General features: G+C 37.9%; 1 long non-coding RNA gene across 1 annotated transcript in view; it reads right to left on the bottom strand.

Annotated features, from left to right (window-relative positions):
- LOC139183632 (uncharacterized) overlaps positions 1-26,538 on the bottom strand; it is a 183,155-nt gene that overhangs the window by 97,267 nt on the left and 59,350 nt on the right. The window contains exon 2 of the long non-coding RNA XR_011567185.1: positions 3,148-3,220. This is a non-coding gene — a long non-coding RNA (uncharacterized lncRNA). The remainder of the gene's footprint in view (positions 1-3,147; positions 3,221-26,538) is intronic.

Below are 26,538 nucleotides of genomic sequence, written 5' to 3'. Positions count from 1 at the left end.
TCTGAGAAATCATATTGTAAATATCTCTTTGAACTTTGTATAATATAGAGTATCCTAAACAATTTTTTTCATAGACTTTCCTCACCTATTTTGCATTTTAAAAATCTATCTATTCTTCAGAGCTAACGTTTTGTTAAATACGTTTTGGGAAATTCTCTATAGAACTTTTGCAGATTAAAGAAAATAAAATTAAAGAAAACATAATGTTTATGTTATTTATGTTAACTGGTTCTGTATCTACCCATCCTTTATCCTCAATTTTTTGGACAGGATATTAATAGACATCCCATTAATTCAATCACTCAACAAATATGTAGGCACAATACTAAATGCCAGGAGTATAGTAGTGAGGAAATCAACTGGGGCCCATGATCTTACAGAGCTTCAGGAAAAAAAATCACCCGAAGTGCTCTAGTGTCTAAAAAAGAAAAGGAAATAGAAGAAGCACAAGCAATTTTAGCTCTCTCTGGCACTCACATCTGGTTATTTTTGTTTTCCCTAATTCTAAAATGAGAGAAGAGGGAAAGGAAGAAAAGAAAAGCAGAATATCAATCTGTTTACAATCTGTTCTTTGAATAGAGATATGCCATATTCTCCTGAGGTCTACTTATGCATCAATTAGATCTATGATAATTCTCTAATAATCCAAAGATGGGCTTCCATTGTTTATAACAAGGGAGATGGGTAGGAATGGAAAGAAAGAAAAGAAAGCAAAGGAGGAAGGAGGGAAGAACTGCCGAAAGGAAGGGAGGGAAGAGGATGGGGGGAGAAAGAAAATGCAACACAGTGTTTTCTGCTCTTTCCTCCTATTGTAACTGCTTAGTTATTAATGTTACCTTCTATATAAGATAATTCTTTTTCAAGTGTAAGCTAAAGACCTTGCTTGTTCAACAACAGGCTGCATGTCATCACTGTCTTTCTAATAATTCAGGAATATCCCTCCATCAGATTCAAGCCCTACTTCTGTTAGGAAATATTTTCTTTAATTAACTCTACTAGCTCAGGCTCTGACCTCTATACTGGGGAATCTGTGTCTTCATCTGAGCAGATGTCTCCTAAGCAAAGGAAAAGACAGGCCCGTGGGTTCAGCTAGTACATTATTCTCTAGAACTATCCCAGCCCAAGAATGCCTACACAAAAATGTTAGACATAGTCCTACCAAAAGATGTTCTTGAAAGGTTTAGGAAGAGCCTTGCCTTCTTACTGGATGGTTTCCTCAGGTCTGTTTTCTTGAGTAGAAGTCAATGACCTGAGGGGTAGCTCCTGTATATGCTACTTGAAAGTAAATATTGTAGATTACTGGTCTTTGATCATAGAAATTTAGGAAGAAGGAAAGGCTGCAAAATTTATAAGAGAAAAATAAAAAAGCTTACAACTAAGAGAGAAAAAAGGAAGACCTATGGTTTATTGGCTACATTTGCCATCACTGATGTGCCACAGGTGATTCTGTAAATTGGTTCTGAGCTGCATTCTCTAGGAAATCACAACTTCATTTTGTTCTTTCCCTCCAACTCCTCCCAGCAATTCCTTCAATGGAAATAATGTGAGATAATATCATTGTCAGAATACTATGAGGAAAGGACTTAGTAAAGAATTTGGGATTTTCAAGTTTAAAATTAAGAGCTGTGTTAGTCTGGTTTCTTGTTCTAGTTAGCTGGGAATCAATTTTCTAATTCATTCTCCTCTCTGTCATTTGCCTGTTGATAATATGCTAGGCCACTGCACTATTTGTCCTGTTTTATTCCTTTTAATTAACTTTTAAAAATCAATTATGATTACTTGCATGGATTTCTATTCTCTCTTCTCATCAAATTTGTTTGGCTTATTTTTTATTTACACACCACTACCCACTGCTGTGAATTAACAATAACAAAAAATCTGCACTCCTCCCTTCTACCTCTTGAACTGGAGAAACAGTTAGCTAATAAGAGGCTAAATGAGCCTTAGAGTATAGAGAAGCAGGAATCCTTAAATTATTTAAATTGAAAAATGGCTGGTTTTACAATCAGAAAAACTCAAGTGGACTGTAAGCCCTACTTGATTGTCCCCCCCTTATCTGGATGATCTTGTAATGACAGCTGAAGTTATCTACCATCAGCATCACTGTCCACAAAAGCGTCTCCTCTCTCTGCTCCACTCTGCAGCAGCCCTGGGGAGCTGGAGTTGTTTCAGGGGAGAGGGTCCTAGAGGACTGGAAACTGTATTAAAATGCAAAGCTGTCTCTAGTGACAATAAAAGCTCAGTAAACAGTGACAGATCTTTAGACTAGAAAACTGAGATTTCATACAGTGCCACCAATAGCCTAGGGTCAGTGTAAAATAAAAAGCAATGTGAAATAAAGAGCAGAGTAAAATAAAGACTAAGAGCTGGAAGGAAAGGAAAATACCATGTTTCAATGTTAGCAGTGCAACAAATGCCGTGTGTCAGACCAGGCCTTGCAGATTTCTGTCTCAGGAAGCAACCCAGTCAAATGTATTGTGGGAAGTCAGGATAGTGTCTGCTTTGAAAGATTAGGGAAGTACCCCCCAAACATTCCTGATTTTCTCTCCATAAGCAAGTTTTTCTTGAGCTGTACCCATGAATTTTCTGAAACTTTTTGTTGCTAATAGTATTAGTAGTAATAAGATGGTAACAGCAATCTATCACACTTTTTGAAAGTCCTTCACTTCATTTGCCATACTGCCACAAGGAATCAAATCTTCAACATATATTTTATGTTACTTGCCCAATTTAATCGATTGCATTATAAAATAAAATCAAATTTATTTGACATTGTGTCCATTTAACTCAAAGGACTCCACATAATATTACTCACTAATAAGTTGAGAAGCTGAAAATTAAGATGCCAAAGTATAATTAAGTCATTTGTTACAAACAAGGAAAATTAAAAACATGATTCAAGTGATTTCAATTTGAGAATGCTAAGCTTTTCAAAAATCCCTCTTTATCTTGCATTCAAATTCCTTACTAGAAAAAAAATTAAGCACAAAATAATAAATAATACTTTAAATAGCTCAGTACTCATAAAAATCAAAGTACTCATAAAAATCAAAGTTCCCTGTGATTTGAAAACTTTCTCAGGAGAGATTTATTAATATTATCATCACCACCATGACAACCACCTACAGCCACTTATTGAGTGCTTACCATATTTCTCCCCAGCCCTTCTTTCTCCTCCAAGCCTCATGTTTAAGCTCATTTTCCCTTCTGCTCAGGAACCCTGAAAAGCAAAAAAAAAGCAAAAAACAACAACAACAAAGTGTTGATCTAAATTACCTAACTGACAATTTCTCTCTTTATTCAACTAGCAAGTTCAGCTAACAAATGAAAAAGCTGAACGGAGTACCCCATTCCTTCATGTTCAGCAGAAAATATTAAAATTACTGGTCAGATCACAATTACTCAAATTATCAGAGGAACCCCCTAAGTATGTAATACTTTTGTCCTTATTTTTCCTAAAAATATTTTGTTTACATTTGACCTGTTTATATACTGATTTTTGTGATGATAAAGCCTGGTAGAGTTACTTAAGATGTTTTTTCCATTTTCAGTTCAAAGATGCCTTAAGGTGTGACCTTGTACACCAGCTTCCTTCCCCAATGTAAGAAAACAAGATCCTCTCTGTCCCCAAAAACAAGACTGGGCACTGGAACACAGAGAGGCCCCTTTGTCCAGCTCCCTCCACCACCCCCATTAATATGCACTGCTGCAAATGAGGCCCAGTGAGGAACGCTTTTGACTTAGGAGACTGGATTTTTTGCAAAACCCCAATCTTTGTTCCACAAGGACACATGTCAAATGACAGTCCCCCATAGTAATTGTAACTCCACCATGTTCTCCCATTCAGGATACTGTTCTGGTGTGCAAGTGAGTGAAAACAACGCTGTTACAAGGATAACCTTGAGTTTTCTGGAATTAATTCTTAAACCCGAAAACTTATCATTTCACGTTTCTTGTAACATATCTCAATCACAGCAGATCATGACACACACACCAAAGTCTTGTGGACAGTGGGGCTGAAAATACCCATTTAGCACAACTAACAGCCAAACAAGAAGAGCTAATAAATGAGGAGATCCTTTGATCCCTAGAGCTAACCAGAGATGCAAGAGAGCACTCTGAACTATCACTGCCTCTTAAGAAACTTTCTGTAAATGATAGGATCAAATCCTACTGCTCTGCTCCTTCCAGCCTGGTACCTTTCATACCAAGTTGGCTCAACAGCCTTAATTTTATGAGGCGGGGCAGGACAGAGGGTGTTTACATTAAACTAGATTTTAAATAACTGTGCGTGTGTGTGTGTGTGTGTGTGTGTGTGTGTGTGTGTGTGTGTGTTGCTTAGTTGCTCAGTCGTGTCTGACTCTTTTCGATCCCATGGACAGTAGCTCACTAGGCTCCTCTGTCCATAGAATTCTCCAGGCAAGAATACTGGAGTGGGTTGCCATTTACTTTTACAGCAAATAACCTTAAGATACCAAAATATTCTTAATAGTATGAAATTAATTCTATGCCCTGTGACTCAATTTCTTTTTATTAACTGCATTTTTGGCATGGGTTAACTTGGACTTTACATTGAAAAACAAAATTAATTTTGAAATTTTCAGTGCTCAAAAGTGCAATGACTTTCTGGAGAGCTTTTAAAAAGACAATTAAAATCAGACTCTCTGAGAATGGGACCAAGTCATCGGTAGTTTTTAAAGCTCCACAGATGATTCCAAGGTGTAACCAAGATTAAGACCCACTGGTCTAAGGAGGGGGAAAAGGGCAGGAGAGGGAAGTTAGTACAGGGCAATCTTGAGAAACTGTGGTCATGCAATTATAATTGGTGTTATTTAGATTTGTCAACCTGATATTCTTAAAGCTGCCAATGACATTGGAGAGATGGGCCTAAGATGTTCCCCAACGGCAATCATCTGCTGTCTCCCTGTGCCTCTATCCTTGGAGCCTCATATCCCTGGGAGCCAGGGCAAAAAGAAGTGCTGACTTCTGCATAGCTGCAGAATTCTCTTAAAATAGATTCATTAAAATCTTTCTCTACTTCTTTCTCTTTAGAGGCAGGTAGAAGTAGATAGTCCTATACCTACTACAGACTTCCTCAGAATACACAGATTCAGACTAGAGTGAAAAATATATATATATATATGGTATATCTATTGCAAGCAAGGTGCTAACTTAACCTGTACTACCACCTCATGAGTCAGATATTAGATGTGCCTCCATTTTACAGGTGAAGATACTGAGAAAAAGCAACATAAGAAGGCTGCTCAAGGTCATACAGCTAAAACGTGTCTAAATCTGGACTTTTTACTACTCTAAGACAGATGGAAAACTGACCAAAGGTCACCCCAGCCATTCATGGACAGCTGTCTGTGTCAAAGCAATTCTTCATTCTTTAGGTAGAGAATCAAATTAGTATGCTAATTGTGTTCTTTGCTAGTATGTGTAAGCAAGCATTATACTCACAGACATAGAAAAAAATCTTAGTATTCAGACACCATTATGGTATATTTGTCCTCTTTTGAAACATCATCACTAGTTCTCATAACCAATTTAAGTCTATTGGACTTTCTTTGATTAAAAAAATGTTTGAAATAGCTAAGAGAACCCAGCATATGCATCTAAGCTCAAGCTTACATGGAACCTTTGAAAACAGTGTATGACTCCTTTATATAACCTTTTTTTTTTTTTTTTGATTTGTGCTTAGTCGCTCAGTCATGTTTGACTCTGCAACACCACGGACTGTAGCCTGACAGGCTCCTCTGTCCATAGGATTTTCCAAGTAAGAATACTGGAGTCAGTTGCCATTTCCTCTTCCAAGGGGATCTTCCCGACCCAGGGATTGAACCCTAGTCTCTTGTCTCTCCTTCACTGGCAGGTGGATTCTTTACCATCATGCTAACTTTTTTTGATACTGAACTTTTAAATTTTTATTGGGGTATAGCTAACTTACAATGTTGTATTAGTTTCAGGTGTACACCAACGTGAATCAGATATACATATACAAATATCCACTGTTTTTTAAGATTCTTTTCCCATATAGGCCATTACAGAGTAGAGTTCCCCGTGCTATACCGAAGGTCCTTATTAGTTAACTATTTTATATATAGTAGTACAGTAGGCACCCAATATGCTACTGGAGATCAGTGGCACTGACTCGATGTACGTGAGTCTGAGTGAACTCCAGGAGTTGGTGATGGACAGGGAGGCCCTAGATTCATGGGGTCGCAAAGAGTCGGACACGACTGAGTGACTGAACTGAATTGAACATACATGTTAATTCCAATCTCCCAATTTATCACCCCACCACCCCAGAGTAAATGGAAATCTTGAATTCACGGTGCTAGAAGAGAAAAAAAAAAAAAATACATCTTGTACGGTCTCCCTGTGAAGTCCTACTTTGTGAGCATAACTGGGATTTGGCGTCAACCCCAAACAGCTGGAGCCATCTGTTTCCTATTTTGTAAACTTTTACTCAACCAGAAATCACTAGCTACCTAAAGAAACAGCCTAAGGTAAAACTTGCCCTTTATTCAAGCACTGCCTTGAGTAAATTGTGTCTACTATGTGCTAGGCACTGTTGCTCTAGCTATTTCATTTTTACCCCTTTCCCAACTTACTAGCTCTCCTGTCCCTCTTCTTCTCACACTCCCAAAGGCCTTTTCTCTGTCCTTCTACACCTCGGAGCCAAAACCTGCTCCTCAATTTTTCATTTATATGAAGGCAGAAGTACTTGATAACAGCTAACAATAATTATGATTTCCAAGGTGATGTGCATTTTCACAGTGATCAAATTCTTTATTCTAAAAGGGCAATGGTCTTCTAATTTCCAAGCAATGGTTCCCTGGAGATTGATGAAGCTTGCTCTGATCTTGTCACTTCATGGCAGCCTATGGCTCTCCTGAGGTCAAGTCCATGCCTTTCCAAGTTTTTATCCCAAGTATTTGGCACAGTGACAAACATATCTGGCACTCAATAATGAAGGAAGCTCTGGCCTGAGGCAAGCAAGTTACAATAACAAGTTGCTGACACGAATGAACGAGAAGGTGCTGGGTTAGTTTTGAGCCAAAATACCATCAGGAGAGGCCAGGTAGAATAATAAGAGGAGATAACCCAGAGCCATCATTTGAACTCTCCTAGAAGCCTGTGTTAGTTTTGAGAGATTCCTGGGAGTTCCCGTTAGCTCTAGGATCTACAGATCTGGTTTTACTTAGAAGCTCTGCTACTTTTCAATTTGTTGAATGGAACTGGGATAACAAGTAACTGAATTATTTTCAAAAAATCAATACTGAGCATCTGCTATGAGCCAGGAATGCTGCTAGGCATTGCAGATACAGCAGCATAAAATCTAGCTCCTGCCCTCATAAAGCTAATATTCTACTTAAAGAGTCTGGTGTGAAAGCATTAATTACATAATTTAGTATTTAACTGGAGTCATATTCAGCACTACAAAGGAAAATTGCAGGGTGCTAAGAAAGCATATAACAGAGGGACATGATCTAATACAGAAGATGAGACAAAGCTTCTCAGAAAAAAAAAAAAAAAGTCATTTAAGCTGATTCCTGAAAGATAAGGAATTAGGAAAGGAATTAGGTGGGTAGAGTAGACATTTCTAATAAGCACCTTTACCATGTGATATACTAGATTCACTAGAGCTAATCCTGAGAACTGTCTCAACTCCTTTTCTTGATGTTGTTCATGAAGTAAAACTTTTGAGACCTTTGCAACAAGTTAGCCTATTCAAGGCTCTGAATTCAGACAAAAGGAAACACTGGCATAGAAAAAGAAATCATTTCCATACAGTCAACAACTTGCTGAGGCACACACAAGTATACTGGGATCCCATCCATGACTGCTCTTCTGTGCTCTCACCTAGGTTATTAGCATGAACGCCCATTTGACTTACCCCATCAGCAGGCCAGCAGCTCAAATTCTAAAATTACCATAGACTAGACTTTCGATACGGTTCTATCCAAAAACCTTGGGCAAAAGAAAAGGAATTAGGAAAAAGGAAATGAGACAAGGCCCTGAAGACCTCAGAGAGAGTCTGATCTGTGTAAGGGGTATTTTAACCATTCCACTCACCCTTCTTTTAATACGGAGCCAATTCTTTGTAAGTTTGCAAAAAGACATTTCCAAGCTCATCATGCTATTTTATACATCACCTTTCCTTGGCCCTTGGTGCCCTTCTTCAGCTAATTAAATTCTTGTTCCTAAACTTTAACCTCTGGTATTTTATCTTCTTACCTTACTGTCCCAATCGAGATCTCCCTTTTTTGTGCTTTCACAGAAAGCTGTACTTTAATACCTCATCAGTTATAATAACTGATTTACTTATCTGACTCATCTATTTCTTGTGGGAGTAAGTTCCTTAAGGGCAAAGCTCATTTTTAATCATTTTTATATCCCTAGTTTCTAGCAGAGTACTACTTTAAAAATCCACTGAATGAATTAATGCTCACGTATGATACTTTTCTTAGCCTCTAGACAGACACGGAGGTTTAGATTTTATATATCTAGTAAATGGACACGGAAGCCTGGCGTGCTGCAGTCCATGGGGTCTCAAAGAGTCGGACACGACTGAGTGACTGTGAAATGAACTGAACTATCTAGTAAATAAGTCTTGTTTTGTACATAGGAAATTTTTTGACTCATACCAGCCTGAAATTCTCCATTTAAAGATAAGTCTGCTGTGATTATCTTAACAAGGCTGTTGTTCTATAGTCTTCCTTTGAAAACATCTTAAGAACTAAGTAGACCAGTATACATGGCCCCACTGACTAATAGATCAGTCAAAAACATGATTAGTTTTGATGTTCAACACTGAATAAGATTCAACCATATGCATGCTGCTGCTGCTGCTGCTGCTGCTGCGTCACTTCAGTCGTGTCCGACTCTGTGTGACCCCATAGACAGCAGCCACCAGGCTCCTCCATCCATGGGATTTTCCAGGCAAAGTACTGGAGTGGGGTGCCACTGCCTTCTCCGAACCATATGCATAAGTCTGATCTTTTAGATAGTGCATTTTAAATAACTTCCATGTTTCATATTCCAAGCTAGAAGCAAGGGAAGAATAAACTATGCCTAGCAAGATACTTATCAAGTAGTAAATACTTAAATATTTAATGAGAAAAAGAAAAGATATTAATAAAGGAGTAACTAGATACAAGTATAAATATAGCACAATCCACAGGAATCAAGTTATAAATTAGAATAAGAAACTTATCATTGTCCAAAATGACTAAGCCATCAAACATAAAAAAATAAAAGCTATTGGAGAGTCACATGGAATCAAAATAGAATCAAAACATCATTCAAATATTGAAAAAGAGTATGTCTGAAAAAAAAAAATACTAACCTGGAGGAGGCAAAATTTGGTAAATGAGGACAATATATTATAAACTCTAAAGAAATCCCCATACCACCCAATCTTTCTTCTCACACCCATCCTCCTCCCCATCCACCCCAACACGCACAATCACCATCCTCAGGTACACACATCATGGTTGTCTTGTCTATCTTCTCTTCCTAAAATAACTTTGATCTGCAAAAGAGGAAGTCAGAGATGATAGCAGGATAAAAGAAAGTTTCCTCCAGCTAAAATTCTCCTCTTCCAGTTCTGCCTATTATTCTTCAAGAAAATGTGAAAGTAAAAGTTGCTCAGTCATGTCCAACTCTTTGTGACTCCATGGACTATAGTCCATGGAATTCTCCAAGCCAGAATACTGGAGTGGGTAGCCATTCCCTTCTCCAGGAGGATCTTCCCAACCCAGGGATCGAACCCAGGTGTCCCACATTGCAGGCAGATTCTTTACTAGCTGAAGCCTTTACCACCAGGGAAGCCGAAGAATACTGGAGTGGGTAGCCTATTCCTTCTCCAGTGGATCTTCCTGACCCAGGAATCAAACTGGGGCCTCCTGCATTGCAGGCAGATTCTTTACCAACTGAGCCACTAGGGAAGCACCATTATTCTTCAAAGACTGGCATAATTGCCACCTCTTCTATGAAAACCTTTTTTGATCTACTATATAGCCCCCTAACTAATTGCCTCCTTCCTCTGCACTATCACCACAAGTTACCTCTTCCCCTCTTTTGCAATTATTTTATTAAAATCTTTTATTGCAGTTGCTTCCATCTGTCCTTCCTCTAGGACAGCAGCTTTGAAAGAGGTGCTGGGTCTCATTTACCTTTATATTCTGTTCTCCCTCCCTCTGTTCTTCATCCCTAACCCAGAATCTGGCAAAAAGTAGGAACTCAGAAAATGTTGTATGGAAAGGAAGAAAAAAGAAAAAAAGGAAGTTTATTTCTGATGAAAAAAGCCATTTGTCTTTCTTCAAAATATTTTGTCTTTTCAAATTCAGGGGCAGCCTTTTATTCCCGAGGTGTTAGGGCATGTGCCCTTAAACACCTTACTTTGGCAAAGAGCCCAAATTCCATTTCCAACCAGCTGAGTCATTTTCAGTTTCTTTGTAGTTCATTCATGCTTTCCGCCTTCATTGACACATTAACATTTCATGGTGAGTGGGTCCTGTTCAGCTGGCAGCCCCTCAGCCCCACACCTCTAAGCTGTACTCACTTCACTAGTTCCCAATTGCCTGCCTCTTGGGAAGCTCTCTGTCATCAGCATCATCTAGCTGGCAGAGTTGTCTGTCTGCTGTTGTCACACCTAAGTTATGATACTGAACAACATGAAGCAAACTCGGAGACTGAGAGACCTCTGTTAGAGGCTATTTTCTCTCATATGTTTTTTTCAAAAGCACCTAGTTTAAGAAAATAAGAGAAATACAAATAATTAAAGAACTGGATAGGTCTAATATCAGCTTAATTTGGTATCTTGTTAAAACCTCTCATGTTTATTCTTCTCAAATACCTATACTCTGTACCTCCATGTCGTCTGCAACAGGGACACTCAGTGAGTTTCTAGCTTGATCTTATTTTGTAGGTAATAAATTTAATATCTTAACCTCAAAAACAGTAATACTCCATGAACAAATTTAGTAACTAAAAATCTAGCATCTCTAAAGCATGGCATACAAAGGTTTCTGCTCATTGACTTCCAAAAGGAAATCATACATGCATACACATATAAATATCTGTTACAAGGTTAGCATTTCAGGATTGACTTTCATGCCTTAGGCCCTTAGTAGGTGTTCAATAACTCCCCACAGAGACACTGATTCGTTTTAGTAGCTTCCTGTTATTTCCAAAGAAACAGTATTTTCCAGACTTTTCTGATCAACAAATGAAATGTACATTTTTTTAAAAGCTGTAGAAATAGAATAATTCATATTGCAAGGTTATTTATGACCAGCCAGACCCTCATCTTGCTCTACGGGTCTCTGATAATCACCTATTTCAGAAGCCATTAGCCTTCTGTGTGTTGTTAAGCACTCTTCACTGTAACGTGTCTATGCCTTTGTATTCTAGGGGGAGGAATGGTGTGTACTCAAGTAACAGACCTCTGTTGACCAAGTAAGAAAGTCTTTGATACACAAATAGTACATTAAACTGCTTTTATTTGTTATTGTTGAAATTAAACAGTTTGTGGAATCCCTGCCCAAGTATGGGAACTTACAAAACCTTTGAGAATATGTACATTAATTCAAATTTTTAATGTTACTCAAACACAGACTTATAAGGAAAATGCACACTGAAAGGATGTAACAGTCAAAGCTTAGGCACTTATAGGAGGACAGCAGGAGCTGGATTTAACAATGATTTTAGAACCACTGTTTTTTAAAAAGGAGGCGAAATATTGCTTTTACTGTTTTCAGATAATAATGACTGTTGTTGCAAATTATAAAATTTAATTAGCTATATAAATGCCAGAGGAACAAATAGTGTGCTATTGTCTTGATATCTTTCCAGAAATTAGTCTTTTAAAATAAATTTGCCATATTAATCATCTAAAAATATTTTTGATCACTGAATTAATAGTTTGCAGCCTGTTTTCAGGTACTCATTGCCATAGGTGATTGCTTCTTAATTACTACATGGGTTCTTTCTATTCACTCATATTAATTCATGTTTTCTGGCACAGTCCCAAAAGGCAGCCTTGCCCTATATCTTCTAATTACTTCTATAATTGAATTTGCCCACTTTTTCTAACCTATTTTTTAAACTGACTGTGTTTGTTCATGGTTTATTGTGTCTTTTTTGTGTCAGTTCTCTGCAAGCAGAATGTACATTGATTCTTTCCTCGTTTCTCATTAATTTTCAAGAGCTTTGCTGCATGTCTGTTTTTTCAGTCTGTCAGACCTATTGCTGAACCAAAAAAATAAAAAGACTCTTATTATTAAAGGTTAGGTAAAATAGACTGAAGTTAATTAATTCATTAGTAACTCTGAGCCAATTACTGAAGCCTTCTCTTATTTATATACTTGTTAACAAGACAGAAATGAGAAAGGCCAATTACAGGCACATGTCCTTCAGAAGTTCAGCAAACCCAGAGCTTATGCATTTATCAATAGTCATCCAAAAAATATTCAGTTAATCTATTATATATGTGAAACTACATTAAAAATTTTTTGACTAACATTCTATTCCATTCTGTTGATAAATTCTAACATGTTTTTGCCCCCATCCAGATATCTTTAATCTGTCTAAATTCTTCTAAAATTATCTCAGTGTATTACTTAGCCTTACAGCAATTACAAAAATAGAAAAAAAAATATTTTCTGGTTTGCAGCATTTTCTTCTTTATAAGCTTTTAACTGATAAAAGCTCAAATAACTGATTAGCAGATTCAGTATACTAGAACTCTTTAAATATATTCCACTTGATTTTTATTATGTCAGAACTTTACAACATGCAGAAAGGCAGTTTTTCCCAGATTTTTCCTGGTGACCAGTATAAAAAAATTTAACTTGTTCATCCATACAAACTACCTTCACAGTACATACTATAACCATTACTTCCCCTTCCTTACCTCAGAAATATTTTAATTTAAATGGATTTAGGAGGGAAGGGGGGTGATCAGTGGTTGATTAGTTTTTTTATACATTTATATTCTCTTTATAGGTTTGTGTCACCATGGGACCAACAAATCAACAGAATGAATTGACATTAGTGTCTCAATACACTGACTGGTTGTTTGGTGGAATTAAAACTTGAGGCTTTTTTTTCCCTCAGTTTTTTCTTACTTTTGAAATATTGTATAGACATGGTTTTCCATAGTCAAGTGATGCCAGGGTTACTGCTCCCTTAGTTTTCCCACAGTTCCAAATGTATTCAAACTTAATCGATTATTTGATAACATGGTAAGAACAGTCACAGTATTACAAAATAAGAAAGAATCTCAGCAGATGGTTAGTTCAGGTCTTCTATTCTTAGAAGACCAAAGAATAAAATTTTATAAAAGGTAGTATGCCTTTCTTGATACTTTCTACATCTGAAGTTAATACTTTCTTGCCTCTAAATTTTCCTATCCTCTTATTTATAACCATTTTATGAAGTTTTTCACTTTTTATGGTGCATTATAATAACTTGTATCTTTTTTTCTGCTGAATTGTTACTTAATTGAGGAAGAAACTGTGTTTTATGCATTTTGTAGTCCTAACACTTAGCACAATGCCTGGCAAATAGTAGGCCTTCAATAAATACATACCAACAGAATTAGGAATGAGGAGTCCATAATCTCCTTTTAATGTGTTCGTTGTCTAACCTCCCTCACTGTCTGAGCTAAAGAGTCTCCTGCTTGAAATCAATTAGTGTATCTTGGTTTTATGTGGTAACTACAGTAAATGGATAACAAATGTTCCATTATTAATTCAGTATGTAAGCGTCTCTGCTCAAGATTAAAAATCTATAGTAATTTTTCCTCAGATGAACTGTTTCTCATTCCTTTAATTACTATCTGACTAATTTTTTATGACTTTACCGGCCTCGAGTTTGTTACTTTGGGCCAAGACCACACAGGCCCTTGTTAACACTCTTCCCAATTCCATGTGCGGTGTGGTCTCGGTATCTTCATCAACACCTATGTGGAACAGAAATTAGATTTCCCAGATTCCTTTACCTTCTTCTACCCATAAGTTCTCCAAACCCCTGCGGCAGTGACTGGTTTTCCTTCTGTTGCTTTTTTTAAATATTGTCCTTGCCTCTCTTTTCTTTTTACCCTTTCTTCCTTCCTTCGTCTCTTTCCCTGACCTCCCTCCTTTTCTTTCCTATTTTTTTTAATAAGGTATCTCATTGCTCTATCTCCTAATAACAGCATTTTTTATGTTTATGATGATTTTCCAGTGTATGAGCTCTTTTCACAGGTATCACCTTATTTAATTCCTACAGGCTATTATGCAGATAAGGAAACTAAAATTCAAAGAGGTGAAGGGACTTGCTCAAGGCCACACAGCTAGTTAGAACTTCGGGTTTTAAATTCCTGATTTGTCTGCCAGTGAGTACAAAATCCTGAAGGCCCCTTTCCTTAGATAGTTCTTTATGTGAGGAAACTATCAAACAATTGGATTTGCAGCCAACTAAATGATTTTTCCAGTAATTATACAGATCACTCTAAGGGGAAAAAATGTCACCTAGTAGTTTAGGGGGCGTATATCATGTGAAAACGCATATTCTGACTCAGTAGGTCTGCATTTCTAATGAGTTGTCTGATGGTCTGGGGGCCGAGACTTCAGTCCACGGACCTCACTTGAAGTAGTTAGTCTAGTCACAGAGTGAGGCTCTGGAGTTGGAGGGACTTGATTCAAGTCCTGGCTTTTCTATTTACTGTAATCTGGGGCAAGCTACTTAGTCCCTCTGACCCTCAATTTCTTCATCCTTAAATGAGGATAGTAATATGTATCTTGCTGAAAGCCAAGGGAACTGACTTTCAATGAACTGGCCTGCTTCCTCTCCATACTACCACCTGATCAATCTTCCTAAGGTCTCCCTCTACTCAGACACTTCCCAGGGAGCCTCACCGCCTGGTGAATTACATACAAACTTCTCCCCTCGAGGCTCAAACCTTCAAAAATATTATAGCCAAAGTTGCCTTTCTAATTTTATCCCTCCTTACTTCTTACTCACACCTTGTATGTCACCAACACATTAGATTTCTATTTTTTCTTCTTGATTCAATTTTGTTCCACTCAGCCTTCATCACATCTCTTTCATTCTTCCTTTTAGTCCCTTTTCCCATCCAGGCTCTTAATGGGAGTGCTTTCCTGCTCTCCATCTCCTCTCATTCCTAACTCCCACACAGAGCTAGATAGGCATGTCTGGATCTGAATTCTTCTAACACTCTGTTTATATCTTGGTTGGTTGGTTTTGTATCCTTTCTTATGTCTTAGTTATTTCTACAATTATATCATATCCTATTAGACTCTAAGTTCCTTGAGGATGGGATCCAGTATTGTCCAGACATCAAGGAACATAACTTTGGGGTGCACAGAGCTGGGTGCATATCTCATGAGGCTCCACCATTTACCAGAATAAGTCTCCTAACCTGTCTTAGCTCCATTTTTCTCATCTTTATTTTTGTTTTCTCATCTTTAAAGTATGTGCCAATAATTACCAAACTTGCAGAGTTACCGGGGAGAAATGCTGTATGTATAAAATACCTCACACAGTATCCAGCACATAATAAGAGCTCATGTCAGTGAAACTGAATAGATTAGAACTGACCATGTAATCCCAACAGAACTCAGACATTTATCCTAGCGTCTGAACAACTGGACCCAAGCCCAGGCTTCCAATCTGTGTGAACATTTTAACATTTTCTTTTCTGGCTATGTTTATGTAAGTGTTAAGTCTTATCAGAATGTTCCATATTCAGCCTTCTTCGAATGAAACTACATTTGTTGATCTAGCACCCAGTGAGTATAGTTTAAAGTGATATTAGAAGGCAACACAGTATAGTTAAAAAAAAGTATATGGTTTCTAGTTAAACCTGAGTTTGAATCTAAACTGCTACTCTTCCAACTTTCTAATCTCTCAGAACTATAACAATCTCAGAAGTTGGATCTAGGATGTTTTCACTTTCTTCTTTGTATTTGTCTATATTTTCAGATTTTTAAAATAAAATGCATATTATTTCTATAGCCTAGATACATTATTATTACCATGAGTGACAGCAATAACTTTGAATGTTCCAAATCTCACTTTTGTAAATTACATTTATACTTATATTTTTACATGTGTGTGTGTGTGTGTGTGTGTGTGTATATATATATATATATATTTTTTTTTTTTTGCTTCACTGTTCGGGGCCTTTGTGAATTTAAATGTTTTACTTATTTCAGTAATTGCTAAGGAGTAGTACATTCTTTTCATAATCTTATAAACTAATTTTAAAAACAATTAAATCTATCAATAAACTATATTGCCATTCAGTTTAGGATTTGGGGGAGGACAAATAATATTACATTTTGTCAGTGCAACCAGATTTCATTCAATACCTGGATATAATATGAGAGACAGAAATCAAGTTCGATCTAAACTTGAAGGCAGTCAAACAAATAGACTCACAGACATATAGAGGACAGATCTGTAGTTCTTAAAGGCCAGAGGGGATGAATTGGGAATTTGGGACTAGTAGATGCAAACTATTACATGGAGAATGGATAAACAGCAAGGTCTCACTGTACAGTACAGGCAACTATTCAATATCTTGTGATAAACCATAATGGAAAAAAAGAATGCATATATGTGTAACTGAGTCACTTGCTGTACAGCAGAAATTAAACAATACTAAAAATCAACTATACCTAGATAAAATAAATTTTTAAAATAAATAAACTTAAGACAGTCAACGCCAAAGTCACAGCCACAGTCAGTATGCTGTTTTGTTAATGTGAGTAAAGATGGCTTAAAAAAAAAAAAAAATAGAACATGGGGCAAACCTTGTTTTAATCATGGAGTATATGGAAAGAGAATTAAATGTCTATATTAAAACCTATTCTTTCAGACCACCAATAACATTTTCCCTCGGCCTCAAGAGACACTCACAAAACAATGGCCCACAGTGCTTTTTAGGACAAGAACTGCAGTTGTGTACTGTGCGTGCATAGTCCTACGCAGGAGGAAGGCAATGTTTAAAGCTGCTGTCGCCTCCTGGAAAAAAAAAAAAAGAAAACTGGGACTCTGAGTCAAGTACGTATGCATTTTCTGTTTTTCTGTCCTGTGGGTCTTTATTGCTAAAAATATTTTTATGAAGTTGTTCTGTGCTTCTTTAAGCTTCGTGTGGTCTTGTTTGCTTGTTCTCAAATCTCAAACCACGACATAGTTATGAAACATCTTGAGTTATTAAAAGTAGAGAAAACTGTACTTTGTTTGTGAACTGAACAGCAGGCCAAGCAATGGCTTCATAAAGTAAAATCTTATATGAAAAAATGTTCTTTTTTCATTATAAGCTAAAAGGATGACAAACTGAGACATACTCCATCAAACAGTTAAGAGCATGGCCTTCAATTTAGACCCACCTGAATGTGAGCCCTGGCTCTACTGCTGGCTAACCATGTGATCTCTGAGAACTTAACCTCATTAAGTCTATCTCCTCTTCTGTAGTGTGGGGAGTATATCATAGTCCTCAGAGTTAAGGCGCATATTCTTTCACATTTTAACATCTCTGATATAAGAATGCATCTTAAAACTGATGATATGTCTTGGTTTAAATAGTAAAGCTTTTTTCTTACTAGTAAATAAATTGTGGAATTTATAATCTATGACATGTGAGATTTGGTTAAATAATATATACTTTATGGAGTTGTTCTGAGATAGAAGTAAAATAATGATATAAAACCTAGACCCTGACCCATAGAAAACTCTAAGTAATATCTATTAATGTTGTTCAGTATGGTTTTTCATAAACTCTGGCATTACCCTGTCCTTTTAATCATAATTTTTGTCTGCCAAAACTGGAAGTTCTTTTCAAAATCCTTGTGCTGGAATAGTCTACCTACTGAATTGTTCATTAAATTTCCTCTAATTTCTCTGGCAGCAAGATATTGACCCTAAGGGCATAAGTCTGAAACATGATCAAAATAAAGGTTTGGGCAAGTCCACACTGATTTGTCAGATTAAGCTCTCTGCAGACAAAAAGAGGAGTAAACAGTGAGCATGCCTCACCAGTGCCCGGCCCGTAGGTAGCATTACCACAGTGTTGTTGAGAGGCAGCAGTGTGCATAGCGTGGTGAAGGACCACAGATTCTGAACTGGACTGGCTGAGTTCAAATTTTGGCTCTTCCCTTTACAAGCTGTGCAACATTGGAGAAGTTACTCAACCTCTCTCTGGCCTCCATTTCTTCCTGGGGTTATTGTGAAAATTAAATGAGAGCTGTCTATGTCTAGAGAGGATGCTTTGTAAGTTCGCTATTATTGAAAATACACCCTTCTGTGTTTAAGTTCCTTTTAAAAAGGTCTGAGTTTTCTTTCTTTTTAAAAAAAAAAAATCTATTTTTTTTTGGAGCCGGGGGGCTGTGCTGGATCTTCCGTGTTCTGTGCAGGCTTTCTCTAGTTAGAGTGAGCATGGGCTGCTCTTTGTTGCAGTACACAGGATTCTCTTGCTGTGGAGCACAGGCTCTAGCACCAGGGCTTCAGTAGTTGGGCACAGCAGTTGTGGCGTAGGGGCTTAGTTGACCCGTGGTGCACGGGATCTTCTGGGACCAGGAATCAAACCCCTGTCTCCTGCACTGGCAGGCAGATTCTTACCCACTGGACCACCAGGGAACTCTCAGGTCTGAGTTTTCTGATACTAAAAGGGAATATTCTAATCAATTTACTGTTCAAGAAAGTAACTGTTATAATTCCATTAGAGGTTTGTATATATGTTTATATGTTACATAAAACCTATAATACACAAACAGTGCCTTTGAGGTATTTTTAATTATGTGGCCCAACTGATAAAACTAATCTACTTATGAGTAAATACATGACTAAAAAAAAAATAAAAAAAGTTTGAGGTTCTTCCAACAGCCTCTGGAGTATCTGTATAATATCTCATTGTGGCTTAAAATTCACTATGATTCAGGTCAGCCTGTAACCACTATGTTTAAGAATTTTAAAATGGATGGCCTTCTTCCAACATTTGTTCACTTGTAACCCATATTATTCTAACTTTTTACAGTTGTGAACATGACTATTATGCCTAGAACAATTATGGCCATCAAATGTGTATCTCTAAGCACTGAGACTGGGCATGGCTTGTAACTTACTGTTCACACCTTTAAATATAGAGAATCAACTCTGAAATGAAATAATGCTTACCAATAGTCATTTTTTGAGTGGTAATTATGTGTTAATTCACTCAAATAATTGTAATCAATATTATTTTTTCAAAAGCAAAGCACATTTTTAGCTTTTATCTTTCTCTTCATTCAAATTTTGTTCACTCTCTAATGTCTGTCATTAGTGTCAATATCAAGACACTACAGCACAGTGTGTTAGAATGTTGGGGTCCCAACAACTTGCTCTAAAACCCAGTTTGTCACTCAACTAAGCCCCAAAATCTTCAATAAGATTTATTCTTGTTCATGTCATAAGTCTGATAAGAGATGATAATTCCTTTATCCTGTACCTCTGCTATCCTGGTAGGGAAAGCAGAACCTAGAGACAATCGGTCCTGGAAATGACTTACGTCACTTCCATCCAGATGCATCAGCTAAAAAACAATCACACAACCCGAACTGAATTACAAGACAGCCTGGTAAATACTACTTGCCCAGTTAGAAAAAATAGTGTGGTTCCCTGGTGGCTCAGCGGTAAAGAACCTCAGTGCCAATGCGGGACACGTGGTTTCGATCCCTGGGTTGGGAAGATCCCCTGGAGGATGAAATGGCAACCTACTTCAGTATTCTTGCTGGGAAAATCCCATGGACAGAGGACCCTGGCGGGCTACAGTCCATGGGGTCACAAAGAGTCAGACATGACTGAGCATGCAGAAATAGCCTTTTCTCTACCACAGCCACTTACAAACTGTATTACTTTAAGCAAGTTACTTAAATTCTCAGAGCGTATTTTCTCACTGGCAAAGTGGCAGTAATAATATCTATCTTGCAAAGCTGCTATGAGGATAAGTGAGGAAAGGAACATAAAGCACATGGCATATGATAAGTAATCTATAAAACTGTTATGTTTTAGTACTAATAATAGTTTCTCCCTAAAACACATACATGCATAGAACCAAAGCCACTAGAAACCCAAGTGCTTTGGTCCTCACCAGTTTAGCTCTCTACTGAGCCTCTAGCTCCCACCCAGCCTGCCGGGAGTGCAGGACTCAAGATAGCTGAGACTCTTGGCCATGGGGCTGATATCAGTTATAAGGGTCATACTACAGGAGCAAGACTGAGGAGAAACCAAAGCCAGGGCAGGATACTGAAAATGGCTGTATGTTCTCCAGGAGAAGACTTGGAGGGGAAGACTTTACGGGAACGAATTAAAGGGGTAGAGGACCGACAGCAGAACTCACCAGTTGTGTGAACTTATGCTCAAAGTTGACCCCAATATGTATAGCTGATTCACTTTGCTGTACAGCAGACACTAACACAACATTGTAAAGCAACTGTGTGTGTGTGTGTGTGTGTGTGTGTGTGTGTGTGTGTCCTCAGTCATGTCTGATTCTTTGCAGCTCTATGGACTGTAGCCCGCCAGGCTCTTCTGTCCATGGAATTTTCCAGGCAAGAATACTGGAGGGGGTTGCCCTTTCCTCCCCCAGGGGATCTTCTCATCCCAGGGATCCAACCAGAGTCTCATGTGTCTCCTGCATTGGCAGGAGGATTCTTTACCACTGTGCATCTTACTCCAATTTAAAACAAAAAGTTTCAGTTACATAAGAAAAAATTAGTTTCTGTCAAGACAGATAGGGGAGGGAAGGACTAGGAGTTTGGGATTAATAGATGCAAACAACAAGATCTTACTGTATACACAGTGAACTATATTCAATATCCTTTGATAAACCATAATAGAAAAGGATATGAGAAAGAATATATATATATATATAAAACTGTGTCCCTTTGCTGTATAGCAGAAATTAAATACAACATTATAAATCAATTATACTTCAATAAAATTATAACAACAAAAAACACAAAGTGGACCCCAAGTCCCAAGACGGCAGCTACAAGAAAGGGGGAAAAAAATGAACACGTACTGAATACTTACAACGTAGCAGGCATCATGCTGGGACCTTTACACAAGTGACCTCATTTAATTCTCACGAAGATCCTTAGGTAAGAATCACAAACCCCTGTTTCCAGTATTGTCAAAGTAACTCACCCAAGTTTACATAGCTAGTAAGTTAGCATTGGGTCTTCAAAATCCTAATGTAGTGCTCTTTGTACTACACCACCACTTTACATCTCCCAGTGACACTAAATTGTGCTGAGGACCAGTCGATCCCAGAAAGTAGACAGGAAGTTTGTCCTGCTCAGTGGAGCAGGAAGTATATCCATTAACCTCCTCAAGTAATCCCCTCTACCCCTACTTCTCACATGACCAAAATAGCTTAGAGTACAACAGTAGACCCTGCCAAAGACATACAAATATATCCCTATCTGCTTGCTAGTATCTGAAATTTATTTCACTGAGAGAGGTAATTAGCATGTGGATGGGTTTCCATTAACATGTATGTGATATCATTTCTTTTGTGGGGGCACGTGGAAGGTGGAATCATTTTATGAACAGAGCAAGGATTTGGATGGAGAATATGGATTAAACCAAGGCCACAGCTCCATTTTCACCAGAAAATGGCTCAGAAGAACTTCTGAGTCCTCTGTAGCCATGTAAGTCTAGAATATGGTGGGAATTAATCCCATAGAACAGTCTCACAGAATGAACCCTGAGTACCATGCCATGAAGTGCCCTCAGTGTATCCAAACATATTCAGAAAAACCAAGGGATTTGGGGCTTGGCATCTTACAGGAACAATATAAAGGCAGAATACATTCGCAGCAGAACTGAAATGAATATAAGACCAGGTTTTTCCAATCTATCAAATTTACTTGGAATTGTGAGCAGCATAAACTCTAAAAGTTCTAGCCTCTGCATCTATTTTTAACACATGCTAGGATTCTACCTACTCATTTGGGCAAGTATAAGAAAGAGTACATAAGATGCTCAACATCGCTAAGATTAGAGAAATGCAAATCAAAACTACAGTGACTTACGAACTCATGCCATCAGAATGGCCATCATTAAAAGTCTACAAATAAATGCTGGAGAGTGTGTGGAGAAAAAGGATCCCCTCCTACTCTGTTGGTGGGAATGTAAGTTGGTGTAGCCACTGTGGAAAACAGTTATGGAGGTTCCTCAGAAAACTGAAATAAGAATTACCATGTGATCCAGCAATGCTACTCCCTGGCATATATCCAGACAAAACTATAATTCAAAAAAGTACATGTACCCCTATGTTCATAGTAGCACTGTTCACGATAGTCAAGGCATAGAAACAACCTAACATTCATCAACAGACAAATGGATAAAGAAGCAGTGGTACAGATATTCAATGGAATGCTACTCAGCCATAAAAAAAGAAAAAAGGAATGTCCTTTGCAGCAACATGGATGCAGCTAGAGCTTATTATACTAAGTGAAGTAAGTCAGATACCATCTGATATCACTTAAATGTGAAATCTAAAATATGGCACAAAGGAACATATCTATTAAACAGAAACACGGTCACAGACATAGGGAACAGACTTGTGGTTGCCAAGGGGGAGGGGTTCAGGGAAGGATGGAGTGGGAGGTTGAGGTTAGCAAATATAAGCCATTATATACAGAATAGATAAACAAGGTCCTATCATATAGCACAGAGAACTATATTCAATATCCTATGATAAACCATAATGGAAAAGAATATTAAAAGAAGAATGTATACACATATATGTATAACTGACTCACTGCTGTACAGCAAAAATTGGCATGCTGCTGCTGCTAAGTCGCTTCAGTCATGTCCGACTCTGTGTGACCCCAGAGACGGCAGCCCACCAGGCTCCCCCGTCCCTGGGATTCTCCAGGCAAGAACACTGGAGTGGGTTGCCATTTCCTTCTCCAACGCATGAAAGTGAAAAGTGAAAGTGAAGTCGCTCAGTCGTGTCTGACTCTTAGCGACCCCATGGACTGCAGCCTACCAGGCTCCTCCGTCCATGGGATTTTCCAGGCAAGAGTACTGGAGTGGGGTGCCATAACACTGTAAATCAATTTTAATTAAAAATAATAATAATAAAAAGGAAACAATCCATAGAGCAGGACAAAAATACTAAAAATAACTATATTTTAAGTTCAAAAAAAGAAATAGTTCATGACCCAAGATGCCTCTCTTACTTGCAGTATATTTTGGGACTCCTCTGTCATTTCTATGAAATGGTATCTTCCTTACTATTACTTTTCGTGGATACTGTAACACTCAGAACAGGGTTTCCATAATATACATCCTACTGAGATGCAATTCAGTGTAGTGGTTAGTGGTTCTGTTTGTACAGGTTTGTACAGGTTTCATCATGTACAAGCTGTCCAAGTTTGGGCAAGATTTTCCTGTGTGCCTCAGTTTCCTCATCTGTCAAATCTAGAGATTAATAGTGCTACTTCGTAAGTTTGTTTCAAGGATTAAATAATATATGTAAAACAATTAGAAAAGTTACTGACACAAAGTAAAATCCAAATTCTCTAACAAGGACCTCAAGGATGACGGAAAGAAACTGGCAAAGAGAAGATTCAATATCTAAATACTTTTATGTCATGCAAAAGAATGGAGACAAGCCAGCATAAAGTGGCTAAAATTTGTCTCATTGGTCCATGTCTCAACAGTTCAGAAACAAAGGCCAGTGCTTCTGAAATTTTAATGTGCTTATGAATCACCTGGAGATCTTGTTAAAACGAGGACCTGTTAAGATTCTGCATTTCTAACTGGCTTCCAGGTGGCACTGATGCTGCTGGTCTGCAGAGCTCCCTTGCAGGAAACCAGTGTCAAGAGAACACCTATTCTAACCGCCACAGAGGCTCTTTCTCCAGAACAAGAAAATTCTCCAGGGATCTTCCTTTAACTCAGTCTCTTTTGTCACTTTGGTCATGGATCAATAAAATGTTGGAAAATAAGTATTGATTCAGAGGAAAATGGCACAGATACTATATCTTGAATTACATAAAATATTTTTAATCCTTAAGCATGTGATGATTTTTTACCCTTGGGATCCAAAACTGGTTTCTCTCTTCTGCTCATCAATTATAAACTAAAAGACTGAGACCTTTTTTGAGGTAGGCAAAAATGTCTCCATCTGTTTTCCAAATAGGGATGGGATTAGCAAAACTAAGCATTCTCTTGCCAAATGGTGACCTTCGCCAAGTAACCAGTTCTTTAATTCTAACCTCACGCGCATTTCAAGGGAAATGTAAGCCACATGTTTGTGTTCCACTAATACATAAAGCATTGACATTTCTCATAAAAAGAGTTCTGATTGTTTAGGAGCTTCAAACTACTAGACACTGTTTTGCTAAGACCAAAGTTGGGCCTTGGCAAAGAGCTAAATTGAACAGCATTCAGATCTGAAAAGCCTAAATCCAGTCAAATGACTGTTTTGACCTTGCCGTTTTTGACCTCACAGATTCAGATTAAATTAATTTTTAATCATTTAGCCATTTTTTTTCACTATTATCTATTCACACTTCTTCATAGAAAGCTACAGTATGCAGAGACTTGAACTTGTGAGTGTATATGTATTTTAAAACATGCCTGCAAGCAAAATCAACAAGCATCGTGTCTAAACTTTTCTGAAGCCAGAAAAAAGACCTCAGGAAAAATGATCCATAACCCACCATCAAATCATGCTCGAGCTTAGCTGTGACTGACTCTTTGTGACCCCATGGATTGTAGCCTGCGAGGCTACTCTGTCCATGGGATTTCCCAGGAAAGGATACTGGAGTGGGTTGCTGTTTCCTTCTCCAGGGTATCTTCCCGACTCAGGGATCAAACCTACATCTCCTGCATTGGCAGGAGTTTTCTTTACTGCTGAGCCACCAGGGCAACCCAACCATTAAGTCACTTATGACTAGTTCTTACTTCTAATTCCACCAAGATTAAGCCAGAGCCCTACAGCAGAAGTGGCAAACTTTTTCTGTAAAAAGCCATTACTTAATACTATAGGCTTTGTGAGTTATACAATATATTGGTTTGCGAGAGCAACTCTAGCAAAGGACTCCACACTGGGTGGCTTAAACAACAGGAAGTAGTGCCTCACAATTGTGGAGGTTAGAAGTTAAGACGAAGGTGTCAGCAGGGCCGGTTCCTTCTGATGGCTGCAAGCCATCCGTCTCACGTCTTACCTAACCCTGGTGGTTTGCGGGCAATCCTTAGCATTCCTTGGCTGCATCACCCTCATTTCTGTTGTCAGCTTCACATGGTGCTTTTCCTGTGTACATGCTTGTGTCCAAATTTCTCGTTTTTATAAGGATACCAGTCATATTGGATCAGGGTCACATTCTCCTCCAATATGACTTCATCCTAACCTAACTGATTAAATATGCAATAACCCTATTTCCCCAAATAAGATCATATTCAGAAATACTGGGGTCAGGACTTCAACAAATGGAGCTGGTGGGGAGGGAAGCACACATTTCAACCTATAACATAGAGTATCTGTCCCAACTACTCAACTCAGCTCTTGTAATACAAAATCAGTCACAGAAAATTCAGTTTAAAAATGGGTATGGCTGTGTTATAAGGAAGTTTCACTTAGGAAAACAGGCAGCAGGCAGGCAGGCAATAGTTAGATGAACCTAGTCTTAGAGCATTTCTGATCCTTTCTGAATATGAGAGAAACCAGGAAGACATTTGGCACTTGGCAGGAAAAGAGAAGAAAAAACTTCTCAAGCTTGGAGAAAATCTACTTTATATTTTATATTCTAGTCACAGTGTTTTACATTAGACTTAATATTTTATGTTTGTATTCTGATAGAACCTGAGTTAGTATACATAGTTTCAATTAAGCAAACTGATACAAATTTTATGAAGACGACTCTCAGTTCAGTTCAGTACCAAAATGACAAAAAATAGACCTTTCCATTTAATATTATGCTGCATGCTTTGTTTTCAGTATAATTTGTCCAAAAACATTATAATTATTTATGATTGCCAATCCCATAGGAAATGTGTATATATTTATCCTCATGAATATATTTGTATAATCCTCCCAATATGATTAACATTTCTAGAATGCCCACATGCACTATATTTCATTGTGTACAGAGTCCTGGACAAGACACAAACATTGCTTCCAGGGATTTACTCTGTCCTGGAATTTGGCCTTGGAGTACAAAATGAAGCAAGACCAGATGGTCAATACCGAAATCAGACTGATAATATTCTTTGCAGCCAAAGATGGAGAAGCTCTCTCTATACAGTCAGCAAAAACAAGACCGGGAGCTAACCGGCTCAGATCATGAACTCTTTATTGCCAAATTCAGACTTAAATTGAAGAAAGTAGGGAAAACCACTAGATCATTTGGGTATGACCTAAATCAAATCCCTTATGATTATACAGTGGGAGTGACAAACAGATCCAAGGGATTAGATCTGATAGAGTGCCTGAAGAGCTATGGACGGAGGTTCGTGACACTGTAC

This window comes from Bos indicus, chromosome 1, assembly GCF_029378745.1.
Source record: "Bos indicus isolate NIAB-ARS_2022 breed Sahiwal x Tharparkar chromosome 1, NIAB-ARS_B.indTharparkar_mat_pri_1.0, whole genome shotgun sequence".
NCBI lineage: Eukaryota > Metazoa > Chordata > Mammalia > Artiodactyla > Bovidae > Bos > Bos indicus.
This window is presented reverse-complemented; position numbering and strand designations above follow the sequence as displayed.